The sequence below is a fragment of the Rattus norvegicus genome, chromosome 6 (assembly GCF_021556685.1).
Source record: "Rattus norvegicus strain SHRSP/BbbUtx chromosome 6, alternate assembly SHRSP_T2T, whole genome shotgun sequence".
NCBI lineage: Eukaryota > Metazoa > Chordata > Mammalia > Rodentia > Muridae > Rattus > Rattus norvegicus.
Genome location: NC_141539.1, coordinates 107,906,458 through 107,922,903, shown reverse-complemented (window position 1 = coordinate 107,922,903; position 16,446 = coordinate 107,906,458).

Sequence of the window (16,446 nt, the reverse complement as noted above, 5' to 3'; positions counted from 1 at the left end):
GGGTCACAGGGGGGAGAGGGTATGGAAAAGGGGGGTTATGGATGGGAAACCGGGAAAGGGGATAACATTTGAAATGTAAATAAAAAAATATCCAATAAAAAATTAAAAACTTGGGTCACAAGTTCATCTACCTGCTGATTCATCTTAAATGCCTGAACATTTTTGTTTTAGGAACTTAAGTGGCACAGTGATTAGAAAATAGTAGCTAGGGCCAAGAGAGGGGGGCTTGGGTTCTGTGCCACTAATAATTGAGACTCCTTGAGAACTTTACTGTCTCTTACACTACATCTGTAAGAACTGAGGGATAGCCCACATGTTATTACAGCTTTAAAATTCTGTAGCACTTCAGACCCATAAAAGTTTCCAATAAATAACAGATATTCCCCTTTTATATTGAACAATAAAAAAGCAAATGGGTGTTTCATTTATAGTAGGCCATTTGCACTATATTTTGCTACATGTTGATAATTTTATATCCAAGCTTCTTTTGTCTCAACAGCACAGACATCAAAAACATTGGACCTGTAATAATTTTAAAAGGCATTATTGGTGGTCGGCTTTTACACTAACTTAGAGTAGATTCCTTGTTGTTTAATAAACATGTCGATTCAAGTAAAAGAGAAACCGAATTACTTTGTCTTATAGCAAGGCAACTGGAAGGAAGGAAGGAAGGAAGGAAGGAAGGAAGGAAGGAAGGAAGGAAGGAAGGGGGGAAAGGAAGGAAGGTAAGAAAAATAGGATGGCAGGAACTGAAGCATCTTTTAAAAGTCTTTTATTCACACATGAGTGGGTGTGGACATGTGTATGCCGTCGAGCACATGTGGAGGTCAGACACTCAGAGCACACAATCTGTAGGAGTCCGTTCTTGCCTCCAACCCTGTAGATTCTGGGAATTGAACTCCAGTCCTCGGGTCCCTTACCCACCAAGTCACCTCATGTCACCATCAGCCCATGCATCTGTTTGTTTTAAGGATCAAACCCTTCATAACACCCTGGATATTTTAAGTCAGTTCTTACTCAGTAATATAACAGTTTCACCCTTAAAGAATGGCCGACCAACACAGCACCGTTCTGAAGGCCACCTGTTTTACGAATCCCAAAGAGCCCTTTGAAACAGTCCACCCAAGTACTAGCCAAACCTGTTAACTTTCTTCAGTACTTTTTACGAGGCCCTGGTGAAGGGCGCTAGATTTCAAATTCCAGTGTTGGGTAAAAGTGATGGGTTTGTTACTTTAGCTTCAAGTAGTTTAACCCTGCCCTAATGTGGGATTCCTTACTCTCCCAGCTACAGACAAGTACTCGTTAGACGTCTGAAACCACACTTGCTTTCTAATCAATTAACTTCCTTTGTTAAATTACAGAGGAGCCACCGTGCTTCCCTCTCCACTCTATAAAGACAATATCACGCGCTCTCCTTCACCAAACCACTGAGTGTGACTGCCCGTGGCCTTGCTCCTTTCGTCTGCGAAACAAAGCAAATAGAAAAAGCTGAACGCACGGCCTTCCTGGACACTTCGCCTGCCAGCATGCGTCTGCACACTCTATCTAGTTTACCTGTCAGGATACAGGCTCTCTGCTTTGCTTTCTATCACGGCAACCTCTCAGACCATAGCTGGGATTAACTTCCTGCCTGTGTCCTACTCCGAGCCTCTCCAACTGAGGGACATGGATTCTGTAACTATACGTTCTCTGGCTGAGACCAGCGAATTTCCCTACTCCACTGAATCATCTTTCTTTTGCATGTGCGTATGAATGGGATGCTTTAGGTACCGGTCCCCACCTTTCTTCTACCTTGTTTGAAGCAAGGTCTCTTTGTTGTTTATTGCTAGGCTACAAACTCCAGACTGCCCTGCCCTTGGGCTTCCAGGATCCTCCCATCTCTGCCTCCCATAGAAGCATTGGGATTACAGATATACACTACTGTATAGGTTCTCAGGATTGGAACTACAGAGAGCACTTCACCCACTGAGCCAGTCCGAGGTCCCTGAAGCATTTTTCCTGTAATTTGCAGGCATTCTGTATGTGTACTGTGGTGGTTTGAATATGCTTGGCCCAGGGAGTGGCACTATTAAGAGGTGTGGCCTTGTTGGAGGAAGTGTGTCACTGGGAGAGTAGGCTTTGAGGCCCACTCCCCCTCCTAGCTACCTGGAAGACAGCAGTCTCCTCCTGTTCACCTTCAGATGAAGATGTAGAACTCTTGGCTCCTCCTGCACCATGCCTGCCTGGATGCTGCCATGCTCCCACTTGATGATAATGGACTGAACCTCTGAACTTGTTAGCCATCCCCAATTAAGTGTTGTCCTTTTTAAGAGTTGGCTTGGTCGCGGTGTCTCTTCACAGCAGTGGAAACCCTAACTAAGACAGGTACCTTGGTAAATTCCACGTCTGCCCTTGCTTCGCTTCAAATCTAGAGTCTTTGGGAAGAGCATGCTCGGTCCCTGCTGCCTTCCCTCCCTTCCCTTCCATTCTCCTGCAGTCGTTAGGAGCAGCCTCTTACCAGCCACTCCATGGAAACTGGTATTCGCAGAAACAGCAATGAAACCTCATCCTAAACTCTGTGTCCTCACCCGGCTCTGTGTCCACACCCTCGGCAGCAGACATGAAACCAGCAGACCCACCTTTGGAAATTCTTTCTGTTCCTTACCTCAGGTGAAGAGTCCTACCTTTCAGCCTTTTGGTCTCAGACTTCCGTGGATATCTATCTTCCCTTCGGGCTCTTCTCTCTCACCTTGTGGTGACCTTACCACTCTGATGATGACTCTTAAGACCTTAGCAATCTGGTGGCTGTGACATACTGACTGCTACCATTTTATACCTCCAGGTCAGCCATCCCACAAACTCCAGACTGTCCATATCCTTACTCAACACCCCAATATACAAACGTCTCACATCTAAAACTTACATGGTCTAGGTATCCCCCGAAAACCAATGTGCTATGGTCTCCTCCATCCCAGTTAATGCTGCCCTCCCAGAGTTCCAGAAACCCAGAGGAAACTTCTTAATGTCATTCTTACCGTCTCTGTTTTCTCTCAGCCCACATCTAAACCATGAATAAACACTGCTGGCCCTTCCTTCAGAACATGTCCAGAACGCAACCACTCTCCACCCATGGGAACTCTTTGTCTCTGCTTCAAGACTGTCACAATGGTGTCCCCCTGTTAGTCTCCATGTAGCCTACCTACTCTGCTCTCTGCCACTAATATCTGACCTACGTGTTTGATGTAGAGCGTCCAGGTTACATAAGTCAGATCATCTCACCTCGCTGCTAAGAAACTTTCCAGAGATTCTCATGAAACTTGAAGAAAATAATATTAAAACACAAAGCTCACATTTCAATCTAGAGAATTATATTGAGTTGACATCAGAGGGCTGGGGCCAGGGACTACCTTCCCACCACCCTTATCCCCTGCCATGAACACACAAACTCTTGGTCCTGTATTGAACATGGCACAGAATCTGCTTATAACTTATGCATATCCTCCAGAACACTTTAAATCACTGTCCTCTTCATATTACGTGTAATACATATGAGTCTTATACAGAATTGTTTAGGAAATACTGACTCCCCTCACACACAAAAGCCTGTATGTATCTAAGACACTGGCATTTTTTTTCTCTTTTTAAATTTTTTTCAATTTATTTATTCACTTTCTATCCAGATCACAGCCCCCTGCCTCTCCTTGGTCCCAAGACATTGATTACTCTCTCTCTCTCTCTCTCTCTCTCTCTCTCTCTCTCTCTCTCTCTCTCTCTGTGTGTGTGTGTGTGTGTGTGTGTGTGTGTGTGTGTGTGTGTGTGTGTGTGTAAATATATCTTTGATCCATGCTTATTTGAATCCACGGGAATGTAGAACCAACAAACAGAAGATGAACTCTGTTCTCCAACTTCCTCCTTGGCAGCCACAGTGATGACCCCGCTGTCCTTAAATACATTAATCAGGTATGCTCCTGCCTCCAGGCCTCACATCTGCTAAGCCCTCTTCCAGGAGCACTCTTTCCCTCAAGCATCTGCATGACTCAGTCCCTGGGCTCCCTTAGTCTGTATGAAGGTGACTGGGTTGATGTCTGCCTGTTCACTCTCGGGAGCCCTGGTGCTCTCTCTCACAGGAGATCTGAGCCTCCTTCCCTTACCCAGGGAAGGAGCAGAACAAGAGGTTTGGACAGAGGCAAAGGCAAGTCAAAACCTTCCCCCCACCACCCCCCACAGTCCCCCACAGCCTTCTTCTCTGGATCAGGTGGTATCTTAGCAGTGTACTTTCCCGGATTGCCCCAGGTCCCACAGAGTCAGAACCATCTCCACACGCTCAAGTTTTCAGGCTGAGGACAGTTTCACTAAATTGGGCTGAAGTGCAGCTCTAGCTATGTGGGGGCAGTGCTCCAAGGTACGGGAGGCAGGTTCCTCACCGGCAGCACAATTTTAAAAATCTCTGCATATGAAGTGGTCTCGTCATCCTGGCTGACTTCTGAGCCTTCTCCTCATGTTTCTTCGTGCTCGATTCCTTCTTGTTGGCTTACCAAAGGCGACTTGGACACTCCTCTATCGTGATTGTTGTGATCACCAGGACCTAACAGAAGTCGCTCCAACCTCACACTTCCCAGGTTCCTGCCAGATTCCTTTTTTCCTTAACTTCCTGTTGCTTTCTGCTCTTTAACTGTTGGTTGGCTTATCATCTATCTACAGTGGGAGGCCCCTGGGGGCAGAAACTACACATCTGTATTCAGATCCCAACACCTTGAAATAGAATTAGAATTCTAGATGCTCCTGTTTTCTCTTGTGTGTTTGGTATGCAGGTGGTTCTTTGTTTGACTCTCACTTTTTTTTTCTTTGTTCGAATCTCACTATGTTGCCTTTACTGGCCTCAACTTCCTTTGGCCAAAGGATCTTCCAGTGTCAGATTCTCAAGTACCTGGGCTGCTCAAGGGAGCCAATGAAATCACAAGGTCCTCATAGGTGGTGGGAGGACAATCAGAATTAAAGAGACAAAAAACCATGGGGACAGTTGGAGATGCTATGTAACTCATGCTGATCATGGAGGAAGAAGATCATGAATCAACAAATATGGACAACCCCCAGGAGATTCAGACTCTCCTGAAGTGTCTTCAGCAGGAATGCAGCCCACAGCCTTGATTTCAAGCAGGTAAATGCCACGTGGGATTTCTGACCTCAAGAAGAAATGTTAGGTAATAAACTTATGTCACCTAATCTCTACAGTCTAGCAGTTCCTGCACAAGGAAGACACCAAAGAAATGCTTATTGAATGAACGAATGAATGAATGAGTGAATGAATGAAGGATGTTCAACAGCAAAGTTGGCACACAGCTATCACTCTGGTGGAGCAGCAGTTCATCTGCCTTTACTTCCCCTTGTTGAAAGCGAGCGACTTGTTATTAGGAAGTCTCCAGGAGCTTTTAGAGCCATGAAGACAGAGGAGCAGGGGCTGGGAAGCATCCCAGGTTTTGGGCACCAATGTCGGTTTTGAGAGAAGAAGGACAAAAGCCCCAAGGACCAACATTGCAAGGGCCTTGGGCTTTCTCTTCTGTTTCCTAAGGAGCTGAAAGATTTGTGAAGAGAAGGACTTGTGCTCAGATTTATATTCAGGATGCAGAGAACTCTAAAAGGCGAGGGACTTACAAATGCATAGTTGGTGCCGAAGGGGGTGGTGTGCAAAGGAGAGAACAACCACTGTCGTCCATGCACTGCACTGAGGTAACACTTTCACTTACAGCACGCACAAAACTTTCTTTCCATATTACAGTGATCTTCCCTTAAAGCCCTTGTCCTGTGAAACTGTTCATGACATTACTGTGTTCAAATCAATTTCTTACAAATATGGTTTCAATAAAAATCCCAGCAAGACTGAAATTTCTAGCCCACCAATCCTCTGCCACTTATTTCCATGTAGCCATCGGTACATGCTGTCCCAGTTATGTTTAAAAGAAGGCATCTCTGAACAGTGCCTTTTTATTTATCTCTCCAATAGTATTTCCTTTCAGGGAGCTCATTGCTCTGTTTTAAATAGCTTGACTATTCTATTCCAGGTTGGCAATCCCCTCTCAGCCAACTCATATCTCTTTATCCCTTTCATCTGATTTCACGGTAGACAAGATGTTGGAAAAGGCTTCTCTCTTTATTTCCCTGTTTTTTCTAAATGCCTAGAAACAAAAAGAGGCATGCTGGTGATACAGACACGGTCAGCTGAGGCCTCCCAGGGCCCATCTGTCTTGTAGCATTGTCAGCCAATAGAGACAACACTCACAAGAACAGAGGCTCTGGAGTTGCTCCTGCATGGTAGCATCCAGGGAGAGCGCTGCATGAGGGCATGTGTTCCTGAGAGTGGGAACTAGTGAGTATTTCTGTCTAGGAGCCCGGTAAGGAGCTCTTACAGCAAGGAGCCATCATTACTAGCTTTTAAGGGAGAAGAGGGAAGAATGTACGGGCCAATGGTTCAGCTGTATTTAGGACCACATAACAGCTCAGTACCACTTCTCCTGCACATCACAAAGTCACTGTCCACAAAGTCTCATTTCACTTACTTACTCACTTCACTTGGGAGTGGATCGGGAGCCCCTGAGTGTGAGAAAGAGTTGAGGCCACTACATGTAATTTTCCCTCCATAACTGAGGATTGATCCCCAGGGTCATGCACATGTTAAATACACAGTCTCACGGTGTGCTGTGTATCTACATCCACAACATACAATCTTACACTATTTCTTTTGGCTGTGTGCACTATAACACACACACACACACACACACACACTGTGGGGTAGGTACGCAGTGAACTTACAAGAAAATCTCAAGACCTCAAGGAAGACTTCAATTCTGAACTGTAATTTGATTCTCTCTTTAGCCAACTATCTGAGTAATTTCAGATGGGACAGATTTTTTTTTTCTGTTTTTCTTTTTTAGAAAACCAAGACCACACCCCTTTAGACAAATGCATGCTAATATATTACCTTGCTTGCCGGGGGCAGGAAGTCTGGTTGTTCCTAGTCAAAAATCTGAGATTCTGACATTTGGACTTTTGGTCAGAGTTTCTGAAGGTCTCTCCTTTCTCGTGTGTGTGTGTGTGTGTGTGTGTGTGTGTGTGTGTGTGTGTGTCTGTGTCTCTGTGTCTCTGTGTCTCTGTGTGTCTGTGTCTGAGTCTGTGTCTGTGTGTCTCTCTGTGTATGTCTCTGTATATGTCTCTGTGTTTGTGTCTGTGTGTGTGTGCACACACGTGTGTGCATACTCATGCACATGTTACAGTGTATGCATGTGTGCATCTGCAGAGAAGAGGGTATCGGATGTCTTCCTTTATTGCTTTCTGCCTCGTTGCCTCTTGGCGGGGTCTCTCACTGAACCACAAGCTTACTATTTAGGCTCATTGGCCAATGAGCTCTCATGATCCACCAGTGTCCACTTCCCAGTGCTGGCATAGTTATTCTTAGATCTCTATATATGGAATTTAAACTCAACCTCACCCACTGAGCTACCTCCACAAGCCCATTTCGACTTTCTTAATATGATTTCTTTCTTCTCCTCATCACTCCTGTTTTCCATCACCACCCTCATCTCTTACACCCCACAACCTTGGCTATCAGGAATGACCACAGCTCGTGTTGGCAGGATGACCAGGGATGAAGACCTAGTTGTGGCGCCTATCCCCGATGGTCTTGTAGCAGCCATGATTGTTCAAGTGAATCTCAGTCATTGCATTGGTGTGGCCAGCACACACTAACTTTTGTGTCAGGGAAACCCTGAAGACCTCTTAGAACTATGTCCAACTTTCAGGTAGGCCTGAAGGGTAGTAATACTTTACTTGTTCCCTACTGCCTCTAGAGAGCAGCACAAAACACAGTCCCACCAATAAGCTAAGACTAACTCCACGATACTTGACTGGTTTACCAAACTCATTCGAATCCCTGGCTGTACAGTATCAGAGCAAGAATAGAGAGACCAGTGTCCCACCCAAGAATATACAGGTCACCGTGGTGGATTCATTCTAACCTGGTCACAAGTCCCACCTCTACCTTAGTAGCTGTCTGGCTTTGGGGAAAGTTTCTTAACCTCTCCAGATTTGTTTCATCTAAGATGATGATGATGGTGATGGTGATGACGATGACGATGGTGATGACGATGATGATGACGATGATGATAGTGGTGATGATATGATGTTTTTACGTTACAAGTCAATACTATGTGGCTCTAATTAGCCTTGAACTCACTGTGAAGAACAGGCTGGCTTCCAATTCATAGAAATCCATCCGATTATGCCTCTCAAGTGCTGTAATTAAAGGTGTGTGTTACCACACTTGACTTTGAGGTACTTTTTTTTCAAAAAAAACAAAACAAAACAAAAAAACAACCAAACAAAACCTAAATGAAATAGTACGTGTTTTGTTGTTGGCCCTATGAATTGGAAGCCATCCACAACCCCCTTTGCCTCTTGGGGATTTTTGTTTTGTTTTGTTTCAGAATCTGTGGGGCCACCAGAATTAGCTTTACACAAAGCAAGAACTTTGTTTGAAAAAGAAAAGAACAAAAATTTATCCTCGATTTCCAAAATATACCCTCGGCAGGGAGCGAGCACCAAGAACACACCTCCGCTACTCCTCCGCCTCTGTAGCTGTCTTCACCCTGCTCTCCCTCTCTAGAACATCCTTCTGGACCACGCAGGGAGAATACCTCGTGAACTCATTCCAAACAACATCTCCTACGACTACAAAATATCTGAAGGGAAAGAGCCCAACGGTACCAGCTGTAAGTGCGGTGTCCGCCCACCTCCAGCCCAGTCAGCTGCAACCGGAAGTCTGGGGGCAAGTTCCAGAAAATGGCACGGAGAAGCCAGGACAAAAGTGTGGGGAGATGACAGGACGATAGTTCCTGAGATAGAAGGAGGGAGAATCATAATAAAGATACAGTGTAGGGGTTGGGGATTTAGCTCAGTGGTAGAGCGCTTGCCTAGGAAGCACAAGGCCCTGGGTTCAGTCCCCAGCTCCGAAAAAAAGAAGCAAAAAAAAAAAAAAGATACAGTGTAGAGGAATTATAGTGTAAAGGTTTCTGTTCCTCTACACTGTCATGCAGTTGGGAAGAGAAATAGTATGTTCAATTTTAATTCATTTTAATACTATGATGAAATGAGCAGTAATGATTAGTGAAATCAGTGCTTCTTGTGGTGCAATGGATGGAGCTCAAGGTAGTGATAGCAGCGATGGGTTGACGTTCAGGGCTCTCTACAAAACACGGATTCCTCAGGACCTCCTGACTCTGACCATCAACCTGACAGGATCTAAAACCACCCCGGAGACAAATCTGTGGGCACGTCTCTGGGGGAGTTTCCACTTTGGGGTATCTGAGGTGAGAAGAGCCATCCTAACACAGCGGGTAGGAAACCACAGGCTGTGGAGTCTCAGCCTGAATAAAAAGGGAAATAGGAGAAATCCAGCTGAGCACCGCATTCAATTCTCCCTGCTTCCCGACTGTGGATGCCATGTGCCGCCATACACTCCTGCCTCAGGACCCTGCTCTGCCATGGCCAACTGTGAGAGCAGACCCTGCCTCTGTCACGCTGATTTTGTGAGGTGTTCTGTCACAAACTGATCTTGTCACAGCAACAAGAAGTCTCTTAGATACACACCCTAAGTCTTCGGGTGGGACTATTTCCTGTCTCAGAAGCAACAGAATTCTTAGACAGTATTTCTGTTTGTATATCTCCCTAGTACCTTTATTACCCTTTTACTATGTAGCCACGATTGTTTGTTTTTCAATTTAAAAGTTACATTTATTTATTTCTATGTGTGAGGTTTTAATTTTATTATTGCCTGTGAGTGCATGGTGTGGGAAGGGCACATGTTCCATGACCTGTAAAGAGGTCAAAGGACAACTTGCTGGAGTTGGCTGTCTCCTTTCGTCATGCAGGTCCCAATGCTCAAACTCAGATCTTCTGGCTTAGCAGAAAGCTCTGTTAACTGCTGAGCCATCTCACAGGTGGGAGCTATTTATACACACTTAATCATCCGTGCATATGTAGCAGAAATAAAAGAGCGATTTGCTTAAATTTTTACAAAGAGATTGCATTGAAAGAGAAAGATTATTCGAAATTTCTCAAAAGATGCCCTGACTTAATGACCGCGTATCCTTTCCTTTCTTTCTACACTATTTTTCTGTCCCTCCTGCTAACTCGAGCAATTTCATGGAAGAAACAGATCTCACTTTACAGCAAGAAAACCTTTAAAATAAGTCAAATCACTTGTCAGGTGTCAGGAAGGATACTGCGATTTCTTCCCACCCTGCCCAAGAATTTTCACACTAACCCATTATTTTGTCGTTAGTTTATTATTAAGTTCTTCTCATTAATTGGTTGGGGGAATCCATAAAACATTGTAACATGATTTCCAGGTCCCAAAATCCAAAACTCTAAGTGAATACTGAATGGTTAACTTTTCACAGTCATCTTTCCTATTGATCAGAATCCTTTGTCTTCGTCTCCCCCATGTTTCTTTCTTTTCTTTTGAGGTTATATCTTTGTATCAGCCATGAAGGTGACAAAAGAAAAAGAGAGAGAGAGAGAGAGAGAGAGAGAGAGAGAGAGAAAATGTTTCTATCTTGTGTAATTTCCATTCAATCTCGCGGTTCTAACTGTCATCATTACAGGTGATAAGATTCATATCTTATTTCCGTCTAAGTCCATTCTGTCAGCAACATACCTCTCCCTGTGGTGGAACCCTCCACTAATCAGAAAAAGGAATTATGGGTTTCATCTTCTTCAGGTTCTGAATGCTAAAGACAATTCTCTTCTCAAGCTTCATGTCCTGAGGTTGGTCTGGCCCTCTGTGTCTGCATGGCCTGAGAACACACACAGAATGGACCACAGCATTCTTAGCTACTGCCAGCTCTAATTTAAAAATTAAAATGACAGCAACAACAACAACAACAAAAATACCCTGCTCACATATGCTCCCTCTCAGCCCAGTCAGGAGAGAATAGCTGTTAGGATAAAAGCTGATCTCTGGGGAGAGAGCGGGAGAGTCGCGTACACGATGCTACTCTCCCCAGGATTTTGTTCTCTTGTTTATCTCGTGTGACAAATCACTCTAAATCTCACAGGCTTAACACAACCGTCTACTGTAACCTGTGATTCCACAAGGGAGCCGACCCAGGAGAGAGCCTCCTGCTCCAAGAGCATCTTGCTGGTGGTCTGGAGGCTTCAACCAGACACCTGCACCTTAGCAGCTATGGTCCGAATGCCGTCCTGATGTAGGCTAGTTTTTCCAGTCAGGCAGTCTTGGTATTTCTGGGACTTAAAGTAGGGCTTCCAGAGACGGGCGGAAGTGAAAGATGTGTCTCTCTAGGCCCAAGCTCTGAAATCGGCACGTCCCACTTCTTCCAAACTTTACTGGCCACCTGTCTGTCCCAGTAAAGAATATATGGCCAGAGAGGTTAACACACTCCTGGACACTAAGAAATGCACCGTCTAAAGGAGAAGCCAGTATACGATAGGATTTTGTGTGCGAGCTTTTCAAAGTTCTCCCCGAAATCAACATACTAGTAAAATGTAGAATAAATTTTAGGAAAATAAGTTAGAATTTAAAAGATTAGAATCTACCGTCCGATGATCTGTAGCCACTCATAATTCATATCTGTCCGGCAGCATGAAAATGAATTATGATATGGAACTATGATGTAACAGGGAAAAGTAAATGTCAGGGCGACTTTGAGGGAGAGCTGTCGTGCATGCTGTGAGGTTGTAGCTGGGGGCTTAGCAATTGTGGGCTGAATCCCATGTGATTCCAGGTGAGCAAATACAGTGTTACCACTCTTAGAAAACCTGTCAATCACACAGGAGAGAAAGCTTACCTTTGTTAACAGAGAGCTGGTATTGTAGTGGAAAGGTGTGACACTCACACTTCCACTCCCTGGGAGAAAATGAAAGAAGGTGTTGTTTCTAGTTCAGAAGCCTTCCAGCTAGGAAGAGCAGAGCCATGAGCCACGAAGTCACTTAGCATCATAGACAGATAGGTGACAACAGTTTACGGGTTGAGATTTCTAGTGAGAGTCTGAGAAAATATGCTCGGATTTTAACCAACAACTTGATTCTTGAGGCAAAAGCACAATAAAGGCTTTGACTGTGGGGAAGTTGGTTAGAGTTAGTGTTTCCCCCAGGGATGTATCATTCAGATCACTGACCTCCAGGTCATTCCCAGAGTTCCATGTTCTTGGGCATCGATGGGCTCTGCCCTGTTGCTCTCTTTATCAGGGACACCCAAGTCACAGTGGGAAAGAAAGAAACAAAGAAGGTGGTTGGAACCTGAGAAGTTGGGACCCTAGGAGCCTAACAGTTGGAAGGTGCATGTCCCCAACAGTGACAACGCTGTAGTGGAGAAGAGGGAGTGATCTGTGAGGATGCATGTAGTGGGAGAAGGCAGCATGGATGCTAAGCTTTGACTAAAGAGAGAAGTCAAAGAACCAGATTCCAGGCTGCTGAGAGGACATGTAAGCAGGGGATGTGGAGACAGTCCATGGTTGTTAGCGGCTACTCTGTAGTCATTATTGGATGATAATGAGCCCGCTGTGGGAGCTGGACACAACCAGGAGACCTCAAGAAGCCTGGCCCAGTGCCCATGTCTATGGGTATTTGGGGGATGGTTGGCCATGAGCTTGGCAGCATCTGATGGCCAATTCAGGACAAGTCTAGACAGTCTCTCATTAATGTCTTGGAAGCCAGTTTTTCTCATTCTAGAGACAGAAATGTCTTTGTTTGTTTCAAAGAACTCTTAATAGATTCCTTTCCAAAAGCAGAAACTACATTTCATACGAAAAACAAAAGCACAACTACACGACAGCAGCTACATGGTGCCCATGTCTTCTCATTAGTCGCCATCATTTATGGGCAGCACCCAGTGCCCAGTGACTTCTGTCCCACTTCCTTGTAATCCTTTGTTTTTATGTAGGTCTTGGGCTGGGCACTGTAGATGATCCTTCGGTCACATTAGATTTGTTGGAATGGGCAATTAGGAAACAAGGACTAACACTGTTCCACACGGTGAATTTTCTTCAGTTACACTGTTGAAATACTTGATGTGCCCTAGAATTGTGAGGTCAGCTGGGAAAGGAAGAACAGATTGTCTAAGTCAGTCTCCTGAAAGTGGAGTGTAATGGTGGTCTACTTTCCCTCCACATTCTCTCTAGCACCCCTACTCAATCTAGCTCTTATTCCCACCACCCCTCCTCCGGTGATCCTCCATCATCTCTTCTTTTTTTTTTTTTTTTTTTTTTTGCAGCTGAGGATTGAACCCAGGGCCTTGTGCTTGCTAGGCAAGCACTCTACCACAGAGCTAAATCCCCAACCCCTTTTTAATTATTTTTTAAACAGGGTTTTTTTTACACTGTCCCAGCCTATGCAGTAGCTGGAACTATGTGCACGCTGCTGGACTTGACTTGCTATTTAGAAGCTAAAATAACCAGAGCTAAGTCTAGACAGTCTTTATAGTGCTCAGTATACACTGACTAATAGCATTAGGCAGTATTTATTTGTTATTGTTGAGTGTTCTATGTGCGCCATTTGATTAAATTCTCACGACTATCTTTTAAGGATGCTGGTACCCCTATCTCCACTTGGCAGATAAGGAGCCTCAGTATTACCTAAGTTTAATACTCCATAAATAATAAATGTAAGATTTGAACTCACATATTCCAACTCTTAAGTCCATATTCTTAGCTACTTTTCAAAATAAAATAAATATCCTTAATTAGTGTTTTTGTTTTTGTTTGTTTGTTTGTTTGTTTGTTTTAAGACAGGGTCTCTCTATGTGGTACCTGGCAGCCCTGAAACTCACTATGTAGACCAGAATGGCCTTGAGCTCACAGAGTTCTATCTGCCTCTGCCTCCCGAGAGCTGGGATTAAAGGTCTGTGCCACCACATCGGCTTTATCCTATACTGAATATTACTGCGTATCTTCCTGTTTTATTTCTGCGAAGAAACACCATGGCCAAGGCAACTCATCAAAGAACACATTTAACTTCGGGCTTGCTTACAGTTGCAGAGGGTTAGTTCCCAACCATCATGGCTGGAAGTATGGTGGAAAGTATGATAGCAGGCTGGCAGGCGGGCAGGCGGGGTGCAAGTGGGCAGGCAGGCAGGCAGGTAGGTGTGGCGTGGCGTGGTGTGGTGTGGCTTTGCAGTAGCTGAGACCTTACATCTTATCTGCAAAATGGAAGAATAGACTAGGCCAAGTGTTGACATTTTTAGCCTCAAAGCCCCACCCCCATGAAGCACCTTCTCCAAAAAGGGCCACCTCTCCTAATCCTTTCTAAAGAGTCCACCCAATAGGGGCCAAGCATTCAAATATATTAGCCTATGGGGGGGGGTATTCTCATTCAGTCATCACACTGTGTATCCAATATTGAGTAGAAGTCATTCCATGGGTTAGTGCGTTCATTTTTACACATGTTTACAAGGTGTGTGCTAATATTATCTCTATCTTAAGGATGAAGAAATTAGGAAGTAATGTAGTTTAAGAGCTTTGTGAAGATCATATAGCTAGGAGCTAGGACACAGTTTGGAATTAACTATGACTCAATGTAGAGCCCCAAACGGCTGCCTAGAATAGTAAGGATGGAGTATGAGGGCTCCTTAGCCCATGGTGGAAACACTGTCCACCCTAATAGACTCTACTGCTTCTCTTAGTTTCTAATGTCTTAGTCACCCTCAGCTAACTGTAATCTCCGAACACTCTTCAGATGGGATTGGAGAGACCATGCTGTCAGTCTGCCTGTATGAATGCTATCACTGAGCGTTCTGCACACATATGCTCAGCTCCATTCTCCCGGTGTGATACCAGTTAGGATGCTCACTTCCATCATGGGTGGGGGACATCAGCTAGGAGTGCTTTCCATGGCGAGTGATAGAGCGTGGACAGGAGTTCTAACTCTTCCACAGCAACAGTTAGACATACATAGCTTTTGAGGTTAGTTTCATGGATCATGATGGTGGAGCTGGGGTTTCTGTGCTTTAGTCGGTCCCTGCCACTGATTCCAAGATTCGAAGCCAGCCAAGGCAGGATGAAATGCTATGCCCGTTCTGCCCTTTAACAGAAAATCAAGTGCTCAAGTGCTTTCCCCAAACACTTCCACTCTGCCTCATTGTTATAGCTGGGTCACTTGTCATCAATGACTGCAAAGGAGACAAGATGCCTGGATCACGAGTGCTATGATTACCTTAGTTATTTTGAGGGTTCACTCCTGGGCATATTGACTGCCCAGGACAAGGAGGAAAGAGAGCCAGAATGCTAGAGGGATATGATACAGTATATCATGGTAGAGCCTGAATCGCTCTATATCCTAGACCCAAAGTCTGGTTTGCTTAGGAGTTAAATTAGTCTTCAGGCAGCATCGTGTACATCCCGCCACAGCTGTCATCTATACCTTCAGACAGCTGACTTCCATTCCAGACGCTCACTGGACTCATGAAGAGAACCATGAATTCGCCTAGCTTCTGCCAGCCTCATTCTTTGGACAGCATTCCAGTCATAGACTGCAACAATCTAAACAGATGTCCTCTCCTTAGCGTTCACTTGTAACCCCCAAGGGCTGACACTGTTGCTCACATACCCTATCCATTCACTCCAACGCTCTGATTTAGACATCTTGGCTTTGGAGTGGGAGCTTGGACTGAGTTACAGTCTCAGCTAATTTGAGCACAAGTCTTCCTTCTAGCTGAGAACTCCCAGCATGCATCGACGCTCAAGCAACACTAGTTACAAATTTATGTTGAATATTCTTTGAATATTTAAAGTCCCAAGATAATCAGCTGCTGTCACTAATAGCAGTGGCCATCTGTCAGAAATGCTAGTGAGGAAGTAGCCTCGTTCATTGAAGGTTTGTACACATTAACTTCAATGCATTGGACAATATGGGCAGAGATAAAGGAAGCTCCCATTTTTTCAAGTTCTATTTTTAAATAAGAAACTTTCACACATTTCAGATATTGAATAATGAAACACCACAACAGATAGTGAAGAAGAAGAAGAAGAAAAGAAACAGTGTAAACCTGATTATAGGTTTACAAAGAAAACAAAAAGAACAACAACAACAAAAAAAAAAAGCAAAGATTATAGGTTGATCCCACACTCTATAATGTTGATGTGTTGTTGACTAAAATTCCATCTAAAAGGAAGATGGCCATGGGGGCCACACACTTATAACCCCAGGATTTGGTGAACGGAGGCAGGAGCCTCCATGTTCAAAGTCACAACAAGGTGGAGGCCAGTCTAAGCTTCTTGAAACCCTATCTCTAAACCAAAAATAATAACTAGCGCTCTCTCTCTCTCTCTCTCTCTTGAAACAAAAAGAAGCAAATGGAGAAATGCAATCAAAAGGAAACAGGCAGTATGGTAACGTCCTGCACAAGTCTTGGTGCCCACAGCCCAAGGACCAGTCTGTCTGAAAGAGTGAGAATACTTTCTT